This window comes from Manis pentadactyla, chromosome 7 (assembly GCF_030020395.1).
Source record: "Manis pentadactyla isolate mManPen7 chromosome 7, mManPen7.hap1, whole genome shotgun sequence".
NCBI classification, from domain to species: Eukaryota; Metazoa; Chordata; class Mammalia; order Pholidota; family Manidae; genus Manis; species Manis pentadactyla.
In genome coordinates, this window is record NC_080025.1 from 114,131,943 (window position 1) to 114,145,910 (window position 13,968).

Below are 13,968 nucleotides of genomic sequence, written 5' to 3' on the forward strand. Positions count from 1 at the left end.
AGCAGGATATCTCTGCAAGAGTCACTAACTAGACTGCCTGTGTAAAGTTAGATAAGGGGTGAGCTTAATGTGGAGAAAATCTATAAATAATTATGCAGTTCACCAAGCAAGGTAACACTGTACCCTGTAGAGTCTGAATCAGATGACTCAGTATGTGAAGAAAAATATTTGTATTTAACTGGAATTTAATTTAGTTTCACATCCTCACTATAGGTTAATCTTCCCTAAAGTAGGTCACTAATTTGATAGTGTTTTGAAGTGTTAATTTCTTTAGCCATGTCTGTTATGCCTATAGACCAACTTTTATGGTTTGTAATGTAAATCCACACTGATCCAGACTAATTTGAGGGTTTAATTCTATGGTGATCAATGAAATGGCTAAAATGGAGACTACTGTCTGTTAACAAGAGGATTTCAAGTAAACGTCCTTCAAAACCTAATTTAATGAGAAAGGATTCATTTGTAAAAAAAAAAAACCACCATTTAAAATATTTGCTAATTATTGTCTCTAAATAGTCTCTGAATATTCACTTCTTAATTTATTTCATCAAAAATTTGCTTTTTCTTTATAGATAATGTCAAAGATATCTCCAGATCAACCCAGATCAATTTTTGTAACTCACCAAATGGCTTTGAGCACACTGTGGAAGGTGAGTGTTGCAGAGGAAAAATATTCCTCTCTCCATCAAGGTTCTTCTAGCTGGTTTAAGAATTAAATTGATATGAGACAGATTAACAAGAGAAAATCAAACTTAATTTTATACATACAGGAAATCCACACAGATACGGGATTCCAAAGACCGGCAGGCATAATGAGGTATATGTCATCCTGTCTAAGGAGAAGGGGGAAGAGATCTAGGACTTCGAAGAGAAGGAAGACAATTCACAGGAAGATGAAAAAGAGTAAATGTTTGGTAAACAAATGTTTGTAGGGCAATAGAGGAACAATGCAACATAGAGAGGAGTTTGATCAAACTGGCTTTGCTGTGCTCCTCCCTGTTTACCATACCTAGTTCATATTTTAATGTAGTTGTCTATGGTGAAAGATCTTTTCTGGAGCAGATCTTCTATCTAAATTGTTTTTATGCAGTTAAGGGGAAGATCAAAGTTTTCAGCTCTAATAATCTGCATGTCAAAGTGTGGCAGATTTTGGGGTGGCCTGCCCTTGGCTTCTACCTGGGCATTTTTATGTGGATCCTCACAGGCAGATATTGTCATGCAGAATGAAACAGAGCTTCCAGCAGCCTTGAAAGAAACATCAATTTTTACATCCATCAGAAGAACAATCTTCACTGTTTTTTTAATTATCCACCCCTAATCCTCCAGTACTCCTAGTAGAGGCTAATAACAGAGCCAGGTAATGTTATGAAAAAAATTCTACTGGTTAGTAGAGATGTTGCTAATCCAACTGATGAATGTCCACTAAAATACTTGAGCTCTTAAATTAACCTAATAACTCATGCTTTAAAGGAGCCAATAAATATCCCAGTTCATTTTGGCAATCCAAGAAGATATTTTATAAACTGGAAAAGGTTAAGAGATGTAGCTCAGTTTCTTGGGACAGTGTTTGACATACACTGACCTTATCCAAGGAAAAGCTATTCTTCCCTAGAATCTCAAGGCAAATACATAATTTTTCTGTATCCTTAGGTTTTATATATAGAAGACAGGAAAAGGTGCTGGAGAGAGAACTGGTGTTTATTGAACATCTATTATATTGTCAGCAAGTGGTAGGAAGTTACTTATACAAGTAGGCTTATTTCTAAAAAGTTCCTAGAAAGCAGACAGTGTTTATCAAATTCAGTGAACAAATAAAGAAATGTAATTGATAGCATTGTATTGTATAATTGAAATTTGCTGAGAGAATAGAACTTATCACCAAACAAACAAACAAACAAACAAACAAATAAATATGTGAGGTGATGGATTAACTAGACACAGGGTGGGGGTTTCCTTTCACAATGTATACATGTGTCAATCACCATGATATATGCTTTATATGCTTTAAATGACTTAAAGTTTTATTTGTTAATTATACCACAATAAAACTAAAATTTTAAAAAGAAAGGAAAACTCAAAAAGAAAAATCAACTTGACTCTAGAAGAAGAGAGATTTGAGCCAGGCTCTTTACGCCAACATAGCGGACATTAATTAATTATGGCTGGAATCCTTCAAAACCTTCTGTTTTCAAGAGTTAACATGCCCTTTAGTTAACAGACCAAAGGAGGAGAGAGGAAGCTACATAGGATTAGCTGAGGTAATAGTTATCCCTTAGTGTATTTTTCAAGGTAAATGTTCTAGTAGATTCTGTTTTGAATCACCATAACTTGATATATTTCGTGTGGAGGAGATTTGTTGTATCTCATGTGCATCAGTGAAAAATCATACTATTTTCAAATGAAACTTTGAAACTCAGATTATTTTTTATTGTCTTCACCATGAACAGTAAGATTATAGGTGTGCTTGATGCTAACTATATTACTATGTGCTTATATGCATAATTTTAGGGAAAACTCCAAAAAGAATTTTGACTATATTAGTAGTGAATGCACTTAAGCCCACTTAAGTAACATAGTTTCATAACCACATACCTATCATTAAGTTAGATTGGAACCAAAAGAAAGCCAAATCAGTAGTCATGCGATTAGCACCACAGAGTTACCTGGCTTGATCCTGATCTAAATATAGTCTAATTTACATGTCATGTTACAAAGTGAGTGTTTAACATTATTTTTTAAAATAATACTTTCATTTATCTAATACTTTTTCCTTCTTAATATGCTATTATTTAGGTACAGTTTAAATTAATAGTCTATTTGTCACTTCACCTCAGTGGTAATGTGGTTAGGCCATGGAGAAGTGCTATGAACAATTATATTGCACATGGCAACATGTAACCCAGTTGTCTACTTCCTTGAGTGTATCCAAGCCTCAGGCCTCCAGCTTTCTGGAAATACTCTTTGCTGTGATCCTCAAATAAAAGTGGTTTTATCCCCCTTCTTGGAGAAGAAACTTCAGTGTCCTTATAGATGTGGGTATTTTTCCATGGGCTTACTGTTTATATGAATTACCTTTTAATTTTCAATTTCCCCAAGTTTTCTATCTCTGCTGTATGTCTCACTTATTGTGAATACTATTTCTATTTTATATCATATTATTCCACCAAAGTAATTACTTAATTCCCAGAATACTACCAGCAAAATCCTACCTGGGAAGATTCTTCTATAACCTAGGACAGGTGAAATATTTCAACAGTAACTAAAATTCTAAGTGTAAAAAAGGAAAAAGATTGATAACTTTGTCTATATAAAAATAAAATTTTATTTGCTATATCAAGACATGCACAAACACACACACATACATACAACCATCACAGCAAAGTAAAAAGACAAATGACAAACTAGGGCAAAAACGCTTGCAATTTATGTCACAAAGAATTGATATCTTTAATATTTAAAGGGCTTCTAAAAATAGGGAAGAAAATAACACAATAGAATAACGGACAAGCAATATGAATAGCAAAATCATAGAAAAAGAAATATATGCATGAGGCTCTCAAATATATGAAAAGATGCTCATATATAATGAGATAAAATTGAGATACAGTTACTCATCTAATAGATTGGAAAAATTCAAAATTTTTTATTATCTTCTAGTGATGCAAAATCTAGACTCTATAGGATAAATAATCCATTTCATAAACATATAAATTTACAGGAGAAAGAGAATGAGAGGTAGAAAGCTTTAGAGTAAAAGAAATTTAAACTATATATCAATCAATTGCAATTTCCTTAAAAGATACTGTTTTGTGGTCAGTGGAAGAATGGTTTTTAGGGCAGTCCCTGAATTAGCAAGTCGAGAAATGGTTTAAAAATGTTTAGTTTCCTAGGATAGCAGCTGAGAGAAGGGTTGGTGGGACCCAGAGTAAAATAAACAGACAGTAAGGAAGGAGAAGAGACAGGAGGAGGAGAAGAGAGGAACTAGTGTTCTCAATTTAAAAAACATTTGAAAACATTTATGAGACAATCAGGAAAATATTTGAACACTGACTAGATGATTATGAAAAGAAATTATTGGTAAAAAATTTATGTGTGATAATGGAAATGTGGGATTTTTATTGTATTTTGAAGAAGGACATTGAAATATTTATGGATACAATGATAAGATTTTAGGCATTTGTTTCAAAATAATCAGGACAAGCAGGCAGCAAAAGATGAGGTATATTTAAAAAACAATATTAAGAGTGAATTGATCATTGTTTAAGTTACATGGTAACTTAATTATATTAATCTCTACATTTTTATGTTATTGAAATTTACCATAATAACAATTTTTTAAAGAATATCAAAGCAATATATGTGAAAAATCATCAGTTGTCCATCTGCAGCTTGCTTTACTATAGTATGTATCAAAATATTTTTAATTGTAATAAAAAAGGCTAAGTCTGTACCAAACTTTGAAAGTCTGAAGACAAAGACAAGGTTTATTTTTTTAAGACTGCATACTAATAATTCTAGCTCAAAATCAGACACTCTTGTTCTTTCATGTCCTCTAGCCATGTCTAACTGGTGAGCCACTAACACTAGTTCCTCTCTTCTCCTCCTCCTCTTGTCTCTTCTCCTTCCTTACTGTCTGTTTATTTTACTCTGGGTCCCACCAACCCTTCTCTCAGCTGCTATCCTAGGAAACTAAACATTTTTAAACCATTTCTCGACTTGCTAATTCAGGGACTGCCCTAAAAACCATTCTTCCACTGACCACAAAACCATATCTTTTAAGGAAAACTCCCCCCGAATTTAAATCAATCTTCCATGCTATAAATTCATTGCTTTATATATTAAATAGCTATATATTCTCAAAATCTTAGTTTTTTGATATTGTCATTGACTTACACCATTCATACATTAGAAAATCAGTTTGTTAGGATTAAATTACATTATGTTTCTTACCTGCTTATATATAGACTATAGACTCATTTTATTTACTGTTAGAAATATATATAGGGACATATATGTAAAAATATACATTATATATTATATATATATATCATCAAAGAAACAATTTTAATTAGTTCTGAATTAAAAAACCATCACATAACATGATAAACTCATCTCTTAATCTTTAATTTTACAAACTCATTTTAATTGTTTTTACCATTTAATTTCCTCAGTATTCTGCAAAATCCATGAGCCATTACAACTACATAAGTTTCAACCTACTGGAAAACTTTTGTAGGACTTCATAGTTAACTTTATTCATCTGTAGCATTTTTTTTGTGCTATGCACAATTACTATTAACTGCCATATCAAAAGTCATTCTTTATTATTTCAACAAACATTTATTGAATCCCAGACAGTGTATTAGTTCCTGACAATAGCAAGGCATCACTTTATTCTATATCCCTAAGGATCTTCTGACAGAGTCCCATTTCTTTCCAAGGGTATATGGCTCTTCAGTGTAATTCCAGCTTCCCTTGCAGCTTCTGTAGTTAAGATCAAAAACATGTTTTTGGTTCTTTTCTATGTTTATTCAGTACATGAAACCCTTGACTCTTTTAGAATTCACATATCTCAGAGAAGTACACCATTTACTTAGAGGATCTGTTGATTTATTTTAGTCTGGGATAATTGTTTTTATATTGCTTCTGGAAAAAAAGGAAATATATTCAAGGAAAGATCCCCAAACCCAAATGCAAACTTATATACTGAATTATTGCTTAGTTTAAATGCAGGTGAATGACTGCATTTAATGACTTGGAAAGGCTAACTATACAAAGGATGATCATTTTTAGAAGAAGCTAGAAACAGCATTCTAACTTTTAGGAATAGTCAATGATGAGTTTTTTTCAGTGATGTCATGTCTCTGATATAAGGTCATCTGGTAAGTCTTGGAATACATTTTTGCTGCAGGGCAAGGAAGTTTCTTTTCACCATATGCACTTTGGTTGATTAGTTATTAAATTCACGATTGTAATTGAATGTGAAATAAGAAAATAAACCTAATTCTTTTTTCCTAGAAGCAAGTTTTTGTTGTTGTGTTTTGTTTTTTGAGAACTAGCACATCATTTAACTAGTAGGTTTGGGAAGGATTCAATAACCTTTTATTTGAGCCCTCCCAAATACAATAGCGACATTATTCCCCATGGTTTTGGTTCTTTCCTAGCTCCTCTTACTCTGAAATTTCTGATTTAATGCACAAGCTCATGTCATACATTTTAGTCCTGAGGGAAATTACTGTGACCTGTTTTTCTACTTTCTTCAGGGAGTATATTTTTCTCCACTTTCCCCTCCCCTCAGTTGTTGGCTATTTCTTACCAGCTACACTCCTCTAAATCCTCTTTCTGGCAGGGCATGCCAGCTGTCTACTGAGAGTGCATCTAATCTTGGCCCCTGCCTATCATTTGGCCTTTTTAAAGTGGTCTCGGTTTAACATGTTGTGTAATAAAAATAAATAGGTTTGCCTCCCTGAGTGCAATGACTCACCCTCATTAAAGCCACTGCTGCCTTAAATGACACTGATTTTACCTTTTCTTCAGAGTAGCAAAGCTAACACACATATACTTTCCAATAGAATAAGGAACATAAGATTCTTGTATTTTAGTTAATTCACATTTATGGATCACATACTATATGCATGAACCAGGAACTTGTGACCAACATGCATAGAGGAAAAAAAATCCAACAACGATTTCATCTCAGCATGTTTATATTTAATATCCACAATCTGAAATCTCCAAATCTTTCAAGAGTTGGTATCTCAGGAATTCCTTCAGCTGTGCATTTTTGACTTTTTACAGCCTTGAAAAGAATGTATATTTTAATTGCCTTTGCTTTCCTATGGTCAGATTCTTCTACCCACACTGCATGCCTCTGTCGGCTCTGCCTGCTTCTTAGACAAAAAGTCCTATAGGTGCTGGATGCACTTCTGCATATGTTTTTCCCCCCATATGTCCAGACTTCTGTAAACCTATAGATTTTATAGATGTGCTATACTTTAATTCTTTTAAATTACAAAGTATTAAAGCTGGCTGGCAAATATTAAATAGCTCCTTATATTAGTTTGTTCAAGATCTAAGTAACTTATTTTGTAAAAGAATGAACATGAACCTGACGAGGAAAGGTCTATTAAAATTTGATTTTGATCATTTGTTTTATGCATTCCTGTGTTATATTACTCAGTTCACCTAGTAAATTTTCAAATGCATTATTTATGTATCATACACAGATAAGTAAAAATCCTGTATAGTATTGGTAAAAGTTAATACTAATTAAGACACAGCACTTTTCTTTGAAAAAATAGCTTTTAAAATATATTGTTATAAACAAAATCAACTGATTAGTAGTTTTACCCTAGTGTTCAAATAAATATTCCCACCTTGAAACCATGAGTCCCTGGATCAACACTATATGGGCAAATCATTTATTTAAGTAGTAGGCAGTAATTCCAGGCTGTCATCTGCCAGTTGTTACATGCCAAGGCCATTTGATATGGACAGTCCTTTCTAAAAGGGGAGGAGAAAGGATCGACAGTTTCTGTCAGTGGCTAAGTTCACACACTTAGAGGGGAAAATTATAGGGCTTTAAAATACATACACCTGAGATTAAAGAATAAATAAACGAAATTATTGTAGTTTTACATGTTAAAACTCAGGGTTTTTTAATGGAAAGTTCCCCTTGTGGGTCAGTGATTCTCTCTGTCCATTTATTTGGCTCTTAAAATGCTGTCCTTTTAAAAGAGGAAGTTGAAACAAATTTCAAAATAGAAAGTTAAAATTCAAGGCGAGCTATTACCACATATTTTGCATAAAAATAGTTCTCTTACCAGGAAGAAAATTGATTCAGATTCTAGCTAATTTTTCAAGCTGTTTTCCCAAACTGTTTTAAATCTTTTTAAAAATTACCAGTTTCAAAAGTTCTCTTTTGTGGTATACATTTTGAATTAAAAAAATGGTTCCATAGGTTTTGGAAACCTTTCCTTCTGAAAGACACTTAGAAGTTAGCTAGGTGAATAAGTTCATCTGGGTTTCAAGGAGTAAAGAGTGGGGAAGAAAAATGTGGCAGTAAGAGAGAGCAGTGCAAGTGAAGTTTGGGGACAGAAGGATGGTGGTGCCTTGGTTAGGTTGTCCCACCCAGTATAGAGTACTAAGGGCACTGGGCCAAGAGCCTGGGAGCTTTCAAAGGCTGGCAAAAATGTGTGAGACCTCAAAAATCTAATTCATTTTTTATTTTGAACTAAAAAATGGTGAAACTCTAAAATCAAATCAATCAATTCCTAAATACCTTAAAATATGGTTAAAAATAGAATGTAGACTCCGTAAAAGTAAGAACTTACCTGTTTTGTTCACTGATGTATTTCAATACCTAAAATGGAGTCTGGCATGTAATAGCCCCCTAATAAGTATTGAATGAGTAAATGAATTAAATTCAGTTCTGTAAAATGTGGCATTATGGCAACCAGTCAACTACAACTCTACTCAAAACTTACATTGTTACTTGCAAACTATTGTTCATATGGAATACAGGTTTACTGTAATGTTTAATAAGATGTAGATCTCCAAAAGGATTATTCCCAGGAAACTGGGAGAGTCTGAAATAGTCTGAATCCTGGAAACCAGCAAGTAGTTAGAAGGTATGAGCAGGTGGAAAAGTAAGCAATGAATCTGGAGGCATGAGCAGGAGCGACGCTACGTAGGGTTTTGCTGTGCTAAGGTGAGAAGCAGCAGATTCATCCTGAAGGGAATATGGAGCCATTAAAAACATAAGGAATGGAAGTCAGAGTCACATTTTAAAAGGGGCACTCTGGTGTTCACTTTGATAATGAATTTGGCTGAGATAAGACTGTAGTAGCTGGAGACAAGGTAAGAGGTGGTTGTCACAATCTTAGGATAAAATGAAGATGGATTGATCTATAAGGTCATTCCCATGGGAATGAGACAGGAATTGACTTAAGTCTAATAAGGAGATAATATTAGTAGAATTGGTAGCTATTTAGTGGTAGAAGTATGAAGGGAAGCCTTACGAATGAATCTCAGGTTTGTAGCTGAGTCACTAGATGAGATGGATGATAGTACCTCTCCCAGAGAGGAATAGTAATGGAGGAAATGTTTATTAAATTAATTGATTGATTAGTTGATTAATGTAAAGAAGTCTCTAGTCCATCTCCAAAATTTACCATCAAGTAGACCTTTAATAAATTACTTAAATCTTGTTTCCTTCATCTGTAAAAACAAGGGCAATTGTATCTACTCAACCTGCTTCACAGAGTTGATTTGATGAACAAATGTAAGAATATATTTTCTGATTTTCAAAATAGTTAACATTTTATACATATAAAATATTATGTAGGCTATAAAGCATGATTTTAAAAATGGGCTTTCTTGAACCCACCAGAAATACATTTTTAAAAGGATACTACAGATATTATTTAATTAGTATGCTTCTCTCCATCTCATCCTCAGCAATAATTACTATCAAGAGTTTTATGTTTAACATATTATTACTTTAAAAAATAGTTTTATTTGTATATGCATATAACTCCAAATAAGATATAACAAAGTTTCTGTTTTGGGCTTTATTCAAGTGATATCATCTGGTCTTATGCACATTGCTTTTATTAATTCAATATTATGTTTTCATTATGATTGTAAGACTTGCATATAAAAGCAAAAAAATTGAAATACAAAATAAAACTAGAAACAACCCAAATGTCTATCCACAGAATGGTAACTAAATTGTGATATATTCTCCTAAAGGAATATTATGTAGCAGGAAAAATTATAGATGAATATAGCAATAGAGAAGATGTATTATTACATACTTTAAAAAACTGCAAGGTGTGCAAGTGTAATAAATAATACTTTTATAAATTCTATGTCATTAAAAATAAATAAAAGCAAATGTTTAATAAGGACAATCTTTCTTATTAAAACAATAGTAAGATTTTAGTAATTATGAACCAGGAAGATTTTTCAGTGAGAAGAGACCTTGTTGTTTTCCTCTTCAGCTTTTACTTTTGCCTTTATGTTCTTTTCCTACTTAGTTGGTCAGTTACCATTACCACTAGCTTCCAGAGATGACTATTTTCCTTCTCTAATGTGTAAGCATGTATTAAGAAATATTTCTGTATGTAGCAGGGTTCAGTAACAAGCCAATCTGTTTATTTTATCCCACTCAAGGACAAAGTCCAATTTCATTAAAATTAAAACATTGCCTGATTTAAATCATGCGAGATTTAGCATTTTACTTCAGTAATGGAGGCTGCTCTGTTTCTCTAAGTTTTTTAAAATATTGAGAATTTTTATATGCCCCAAATTAGATCCAGAGCTGAAGAATTTATTTTTTTAAGCTCTATAAATAGATCTAAGTGTTGTAGTGCTTGATAATAAATCCTATGGAATCAAGTTATTAAAAATATACATGCCTACAACTAGGAATTATTATATTTGATTTATATCTTTTCACCTGTATCCTTAGTATTTAAGGAAGACAACAATGATTACTAAGATGTCAGTCCAAATCAGCACAACTTTACTTCAATCCATATCCATTATAAAAGGGTAAAGTTTAAATTTTTGGTGAAAAAACAAAGGAGGAAATCTTGTTTATGCTGCCATCTCAACATAAGCAGCACATTCCTCATCTAAGGCGTAACTTTCAATTTACTAGCACCACACCATTGCTTCACTTGTCATCTGTAAGTACATAGAGATATCTCTGTAACATATATAATTATGTATATATTTTATATTATGTGTGTATGTATACATATATTTATCATAGTTCAGTTAAATAAATATTTTATTTCTTCTGGTAATAGTTAACACTTCCATAACTTACCCTCTGTCAGGCACTATTCTAAGCACTTTGCTTAGAACAACCTGTGAGGTGAGTATTCCTATTGTCCACATTTTTCAGATGAGGCAACTGGACCCAAGGAGGTTAAGTAATGAGATCAAGGTCACACAGTTCATAAGTATTAAACCTGGGATTCAAAATCACATTCTGGCTCCAGGCACCCTGCTCTCAAACCTTATCCTGTTTTGTTTTTATTGAACAGCTACATAAAATGAAGCCACTTAAAATATATGTGTAAAGAGTTAAACTAGCAGCCCAACCCAAAGAAGATATTTTGAATTTGCTTAGTTATTTTGAAAATTAATCTTCAAAGTCTTTTTTACTTAATTAAGTAGATACATTTTCTTTTTTGCATTAGCCCAGCCTATGAGGCTAGTTCACCACTTCTAGCATAAGGACTACTCTTAACTATTTCTGCTCTCCTCAACCTCATGTGATTCCTGTCAGATACTCAAAAAACTTTTGAGAAGTTAAATAAGGAGTGCCCAGTGCAACAAATTGGCAAATTAAAGGAAGTTTTGGGATAACTGGGTGCTTCAGATTGAAATTTTGTTCTTGGGAAACAATAAAATATTTCGGCATGAATTAATCAGATGGGTAGCCCATATTAATCTATTTTATTGGAGAATAATAGTTGATCACTAATTTAATTACCTTAGCCAAATACTTTTGCCTTTGAGTCATAAAGTACCAGAGATTATACCTGTGGTTATTTTTAACAGAGTCCAAAAATTGAACTTGAATATTTGAATACATAGCATTCTGATAATACCGTAATGTTGTCTAACAGCATAAACAAAATGTTATTCGACTGTGAACATTTTCAGTGATATTGTAGCATAAAAAGTATTGCAATACATTATAAAATCGACTAAATTTCAGATTCTATTAAAAACTAGCTGAAAGGGTACAAAATTTTCAAATGAAGAAACGTTTAAAGCATTTGCTACTGGACTCAGAGACACCGAGAAGTGACTGGCGGTTGTCACTGGGGAGGGTTGGGGTGGGTTTGTGGGGTAGGTGAGTGGGATAAAGAGGCCCCAAAATCTCAGTCATAATATAAGTTGGTCACAGGGTTGGAAGTGCAGCATGGAGAATATGGTCAATGGTTCTGTAACGTCTTTCTTTGTTGATATATAGTAATTGCACTCATTGGGGTGAGGGTTTAGTAATGTAACTGTTGAATCATGGTGTTGTATACTTGAAACCAATACATTAGCATAAATCAGCTATACTTCAGTTAAAAAATACAAGAAAAAAATAACAAAACAATAAAGCATTTCTCCCTGTGTACAAAAGAAACCTTAACAAACGGTGAAATATAGCCAAACTTTAATCTTCAAAATATTTTAATGGAGGGAAATACAAAATAAAATATTTGTAAGTTTCCTATCTTTATCATCTGGCACTTACAGATAAAATACACATAAGAGAGGTAAATCAGATTCTTACCCCAGCAATCTCTATATAGCAAGACTGAGTCAGTTATCGCAGTAGTTCTGTTCGTTCAATTAATATTTATTGAATACAAAGGGCACTGTACTAAGTGTCTGTTACAGCACATTGCACATGCATATGGTACTTTAAAGCGCTTCCAGCATTCACAAGTATTGTCATGTTTTGAGTTATAAGGTAGGCAACATTAGTGTCCTTATCATATTGCAAGTGTGGAAACTGAGGCCCAAGATGGTTAATTATACTATCCAGAGTCACAGAAGTGGTGGAACAGGCTACAGAAGCAGTAATAGTAGTAATAATAAAAAGGAGAGAGGAATAGAAATAGTCCATCAAAAGGTTCTGCTTCATGAAAGTCTTGATTTGAAAGTAATGTTAAATGGCTTGGCCATACATGGACTACACACCAAAGTCACTTTATCATTGAGGGTCATTGAGGGTTAAATTTTTTTTTTTATTAATACAGACCAAGTTCCAATAATAATACAGCTTTTAAATATAGTTCTTATATCATGCTTTTCTCTCTTCTTGATTAAACTTAATTGAAAAAATAAGCTTCAAAAAAAAGCACCCTAAGAATAAATAGGGTTATGTAATGAGCAAGCATTATACATGATTTCTTCACTCATGTGGAACACCTATAACCCACTAATGAGTTCACCACTTGTGACGTACTAAGGCCTTTTGTTTCAACTAGGTTAATCATATTTTATGACCAACCATTATGTCTCTTGTATTCATGTATACTACTATTTCATTGCTAGGTACAGTATTTATACTTTATGGTCCAATTTATTATTTGGCTGCATCTGAAAACCAAGTCTATATGAATATTTTACTTGATATGCAAAATATACTAAACTGTATAAAATAAATTGTATAAAAAGGCATATTTTAGAAAAATAAGAGAATTGGACAGGGAGTTCTCAAGCTTTTCCATTCTCAATGTCATCACACTAAGAATGCAAAAATTCTTTTGGCCCACTATTGATGGTAATAATGGCTATTATTTATTGAGCATCTTCTCTGTGCCTCACTTTTTATACATTTATATATCCGTTATTTCACCTAACTGAATCTTTAAGTTGGACGTATACAATAGTTATCTTCATTTCACAGCTGAGGAAACTGACATTCATCAAGGGTAAGTAACTTTTCCATGTCACAGAATGGCAAATATGAGCTTTTATTGCACCCTGAACCCTCTGTCAGCTACAGCATAACCTTTGCCTACCCCCACTCCTTCCACCCTCTCAGGCCAGCAGGCAGAGGTTCTGTATTAATTACTGCTTCATTATCTCTGCAGCTCATTTATTTAGTTATTCATTCAACATACATATATTGAATACCTACTACAGATCAGGCATAGTTTTAGAAACTATGAGGACATAAAGTAACAAGACAAAGTCCCTACCTTTAAGCATTTATAGACTCAGGGCTAAGTCAGGCAACAAGACATAAATAAGCAAGATAATGTCAGGAAGTGATAAGTTCTGGGAAGATAGAGTGAAGAGATGGAGAATGCAGGAAGGGGGACTGGTGGGAATAGAGAGAGTCTATTTTAAAATGAAAGACATTTCTGAGGAGGTGACATCAGAGCTGAACCGAGAATGATATGAAAAGACACCGGGTGATCTGGGGCTGAACACTCCTGGCAG

The 13,968-nt window shown here is 33.1% G+C and overlaps 1 long non-coding RNA gene across 1 annotated transcript in view; it reads left to right on the forward strand.

Annotated features, from left to right (window-relative positions):
- Positions 1-13,968, forward strand: part of LOC118935340 (uncharacterized) — a 130,972-nt gene that overhangs the window by 1,805 nt on the left and 115,199 nt on the right. Inside the window, exon 2 of the long non-coding RNA XR_008998533.1 lies at positions 573-650. This is a non-coding gene — a long non-coding RNA (uncharacterized LOC118935340). The remainder of the gene's footprint in view (positions 1-572; positions 651-13,968) is intronic.